The sequence below is a fragment of the Brassica oleracea genome, chromosome C2 (assembly GCF_000695525.1).
Source record: "Brassica oleracea var. oleracea cultivar TO1000 chromosome C2, BOL, whole genome shotgun sequence".
Lineage (NCBI taxonomy): Eukaryota > Viridiplantae > Streptophyta > Magnoliopsida > Brassicales > Brassicaceae > Brassica > Brassica oleracea.
Window position 1 is genome coordinate 23683091 of NC_027749.1, and position 5635 is coordinate 23688725.

The window sequence follows — 5635 nt, forward strand, 5'->3', positions numbered from 1 at the left end:
AAGAGAACGCTTACAGACCAAAGAGGTTTATTGGGCTTTTTTTAACGAATCACATTTCAAAACGTGAGTTATAAAGTATTTATTAAATCATTAGATAAAATAAATAAGTGTGGGTCCCACAGAAAAAACCGAAGAAGCAAAGGTTTCCGACCTTCATAAATATATATTTGTTTCAACAATCAATGTACAAAGACTCCTTTAGCTCAGTGGTATAAATGTTGTTGTTTAGATCTCAATAACCCGGTTCGAGTCACAGACTTGACATTTTTTCACATTTTTTAAAAGTGAGATCCACAAATCGCTGACGTGTCGCATCAGGAGTGATGCAAGTGCCCTATTATAATGTAGATTAGAAAATATCTAGTAAAAACAAGAGTATAGAGCAAATGGCATGAAAAAAAAACAAATCATAAATGACATGAGCATCCTACTTTTTTTCTCTTTTAGCAGTTCAGTGTATGTGTGGGCTGACAATAAGTGGCAACTCATTTTCCATCTTCTCTTTCCATTTTCGTACAATCTTTTAATTATATATAACTCCTGAATTAATAAAAGGGAAAGAATAGCATTTCACAGAAGGAATTTAATTATTAAAAATTGGTAGATTAAGCATCAAATTAATTATTACTGTTTGTATTAATTAATTTATGTGATGGGTTTATATTTAAAATCAGTTTTGTTTTCTAGTTCAATAGACACTTTTATTCATCACTGTTATTTTGATTTGAGATAAAATTCTAAAAATTATTATGTTATGGGCCTGTGGGCCTAAAAGTAACTGAGTCACAAAGACGTAGGAAAGCCGTAGGGGTGATAAAGTGGGCCCATATCCACGACCGAAAGTACGTTAAAAGGAGCGATACCGTTAGGCTTTGGCAGTTTTTTCCGTTTACCTGTCTATTTACTTTTGTTTCTGTTCATCTTCTTTTTTTTTTTTGGTAATTCAGGGTTCCCCGTTTCGCGGGTCATTCACTGGGTCCGGTCAGGCAGCGGGCCGGCTTCACCCGGGAGGGTATGTCCGGAACCCGAAAGCCCAGTACCCGCTTCGTGACATGGATGAACAGTTCGCCTCCGACTGGCGTCGAACCCAAAAGCATGACAATTAACCCCCAAGGCTCTAACCAGTAGAGCTGACTCATCCCGTCCTGTTCATCTTCTTTTATTATCTACTTCACAAATCGCAAGTATTCCGAATAAATCTGGAGGTATATATACGCACGTCGAAAGTAAAATATAAAGTTCAAAAGAGAGTTAAATCATACAATAGTATGAATATAATTCCTTATATTCCATGTTTTTTTCTCCTCATTCTTATTCCACGTGATAGGGAAGTGTTATGGTCCAAGAATAATTATACATTTCAAAATATATTAAATTTTATCGACATTAATATCAAGTTTTTTTTCAATCATATGGTCACGTCTGTTAGGATTATATATACTGTAAATGATTTTATTTGTGTGCATGTTTCCTATTTATCGATAACGTACACCGAGTCGATATAGAACTTGGAAATTTGTTGATACGTCGATGCAAAGTTACTTTCTAGTGTATAATAACTATTATTATTCTTTAGTAGGTTTTATAAAATTAATGAATTCAAAACATACTTTTATCAAACACAATTTCATAATTTCCTATGAATATAATCTTTTATCAAAAAAAAAAAAAAATGTTAATGGCATTTTCGTAGATAAAATGCAGGTGTGGGGTTAAAATCTCAAAAAAAAAAGGAGTCAAAAGAAAATGTTAGTTTTCTGTTTGACTCCAAGTTTTGAGTCACTTTTGCAACTAGCCCTATTTTAAATCAATCAAATAAAAAGTAAACAGTTTTTATAGTGTTAAATATTCACTTAAGTAATATTATTAAATTATATATTACACATAATAGTTTCATTATAAAATCTTTTATTTATTTTATTTTTACTTTTAATTTAAAATTAAAAAAAGAAAAAACTTAGTATTGTATATTAATGTTTGAACAAAATAAATTATATATTTTGGAAGAAAATGATAGTAGACAAAAAAAAATAAAAACAATTGTAAGAATAAAGAATAGTCTTAGGTACCAAAAAAAAAATATATATATATATATATTTATGAACAGGTGATTGTAAGTGTTACAAAAAATGAAAGAACAAAGGACAGTGGGCTTGAACGTTATTAGGGTGTGGCACAAGGGCACGTTTTAGCCGAAATAAATGAACAATTTCATCTTTGTAAGCATTTAATCAATGAGTACGTGGCACGTGCCACCCCCTCTCTGTGCGTGCGTCCCCCCCTGGAGAAACCCCCCCTGGAGAAACCAGTCATGCTTTAAATTTACACTACCAAATTTAGATCGACCGGACAAGCTATAATATGTATAGCTTGATTTTTGAAATTCGTTTTTTTAAAAAAAAAATTGGTATTGTAAATAGAGATACGCTATTGATTATACTCAAATCCAAATTTGGTGAAACTTTAAGCTTTCATTCTGGTTGGTAATACTAACCATTGTCGGAAAATAAATGTATACTAGAGCTTGACCGTGCGGGTATTTGTTTTAATTTTTTTTATTGTAATTTTATCTATTTTACAACATGATATACTATATATTTATTAATTTGAGCGTTCTATGTTATTATGACATTTAAATATTGTCATCTTATATTCTGTATTGAAAAATTAACTCAATTAAAATAATGTCATAGAAACAACTATGAGTTTGTAGTTTTTTTAAAATATTATACATTACGTTTGATTTACGTAAAATAATATATTTATTATTCATTATGTCCAAAATTTAACATATATAATATAAGATTAAAATTTGAAATAAAAAATGAACATTACAATATAATTTAATAATCTCTAATTATTTGTGGGCTTTTGTTTTTAATTTATGACTAAACCCGCACACCCGTTAACCACCATTGCAAAGCATATCAAGTTTGCTTTAATATATAGAATATTATGTATATTGTGTGATGTGTTGAAACCTAAGAAATTGGAAAGGTTAAGATTTTTCAGTTGTTTGTTAAAATTTTCTGTTTATTGTTTATTGGTTATGATTATCATATTTAAATTTGTTTGTTCCCCAATTCAAGGGAAAATATAAACTTTATAAACAAATTAGCTTTAGAGTTATTGGTTATATCTATAATTGATTTCCAAAGTGTAACATCTCGTAAACTATTTTAGCAAAAGAAAAAAACATCTCGTAAACTACCTTAAGTTGGTTAATAAGAGTTGATTTTTTGTGTGATTAAAATGAGTTAAAATGTTATGAAAAATGGTTATTGGATTATATTACTCTATAAGTTGCATTACTCATAAAGTTACTACAATCTTGCGTTTGGTGCAAGTTAAATCAGCTAAGGGTGAGGATTAATATATAGTGGAAAACCGTTTTGCTGAAAAGGTGATGATGAATGTAATATAAGTTACTACAATGTTGCGTTTGGTGCAGGTTAAATCAGCTAATTACAATGCCAAAACTGGAAATGGTATTGGAATGTTGGATAGTTAAATCTGTGGGTGGTATATATTAACAAAATCAAGAAAGTTTTGGCAAAAGATATCAAAACTATTTATATAATTTTGTGTAACACTAGATTTGGTTACCTCATGGGTTGTAGAATGAAAACAAAAGGGGCAAAAGCTATTATAATAATTTATAATATAATAAATTGTAAAAGCCGGATAACCGGACTGAAATAAACGATATAATAAAAGCGATATGTTAAGAAAATAAACGATTGTAAAGAGCGAATACAAGAACGATAAAAATCGTATTCGCTAATGAACATGGAGTCGAGATATAATCTCTTTCCTTAACACTAAATATTCGCTCCGTTAGTGAGACGAAACTATACGAATACCGAGTCCCAGGATACAACCATGGCAGACAAATCACGCTTCACTCGTGATCGCCCTATCGAACTATAAACTCTACGAAACACTCTCGTATTTAAGACTTACGCTAAGGGAATTTTTGCTGTTGGTTTCGATGTGAAAAAGTTAAGAAATGAATGAAGAGGAGGCGAGGAGGCGGATATTTAAAGGAGAGAACCGGATTTGATTTTCGAAACTGTTGCACACGTTTAGCGAAAATATCTCTGAAATCTCGGGAGTGGAGAGTTGAGAAACTTTCTCCGCAAGATCTCTCTTTTGTTGACTCGTTCTGATCAATTTCGAACAAACAAACTTCGTGTCATTTTTAGACAAACTACGTATCGTTTATTCACGAACGTCATTCTATTTTTAGAAATGAAATGGCAAAAATGTAGTGCTTAACTTGGTCCAAAAAGAATATTCTTATTGGGCCGGAGGCCCTCCACCAAGATCCAAGACCCAAGCCCAAGCCCACGCCCACGCCCACGCCCACGCCCAAGCCCACGCCCACGCCCACGCCAAGCCGAGCCGGACGGCGGCAGCGGCGTGCGCGTGGAGAGACTTCCTCTCTCCTTGAGCCGTTTAACAACTCATAACACATGAGCATATATATACTGCTCATCTCCTCTCTACTTCCCCGATGTGGGATGTTCTTAAGTTTCATTCATTTAACCCAACCAGGATTTTTCCATGTGACCCGTAGGCCCATTTGTATTCACCTTATGCCTTTTATTAATTCAGCCATTAGGCTGTAATATTAGGCCCAACACTCCCTCACATGAATAGAAATGACTCTAAACATATGCAGACTAAATGCAGACTCGATAGATCTCGTAAAACTTAGTTCTCTATTGTGTTCATTGTGGCCATGAACTATTCCTAGTTTTCATGAGTGAACTTAGAGAATATAGCCTTGCATTCATTCTCCTAGAAACGACCACATTTCACACTCATTAGGTGATTGACCATGAAAAGTATTGAGTAATACTCCGCTTTGGAAGCTATGAAATCATTAAAAGCTTATGCTTATCCTTCTCACATTTGTTAGAACTTTTATCATCTTAGGAGCTGGGAAGAGACTACTTTGTCTTAAGTGCTTTGGTTAGATTCAGTTTGATTTTGTTTTTCCTTTGAACCTACTTCTTCGGATCTCCAGTCATGATAGGTAGGGTTGCAGTCAAGTGCATTTGGGGATCTAAAGGAGTTTTTGACGTACTTTTAGAGTAATTTTTAAATCTCTCTAATATAGTTTGAGCATAATGAGATTGGGTTAAGGTAATTCCGTTTGAGTTTCTTATAACTTTAACCCCGAGAATTACATCTCCCAATCCCAAGTCTTTCATCTCAAATGTCCCTTTGAGCATGTTCTTTGTTTGATTGATAATGTCTTTATTGCTTCCAATAATGAGCATATCATCTACATATAGACATAGCAAAACATACGCATTTTTGGTAGTTTTGTAGTATATGCATTTGTCACATTCATTTATCTTGAAATCATTTGACATCATTGTATTGTCAAATTTTCCTTGCCATTGTCTAGGAGCTTGCTTAAGCCCATAAAGTGACTTTACAAGTCGACACACTTTGTCTTCCTGTCCGGGAACGACAAAACCTTCAGGTTTTTTCATGTAAATTTCCTCTTCTAAATCACCATTTAGAAAAGCAGCTTTTACATCCATTTGATGGATTTCTATGTCTCTTAAGGCTGTGATTGCTATCATCAGTCTTATTGATGTTATTCTCGTTACTGGAGAAT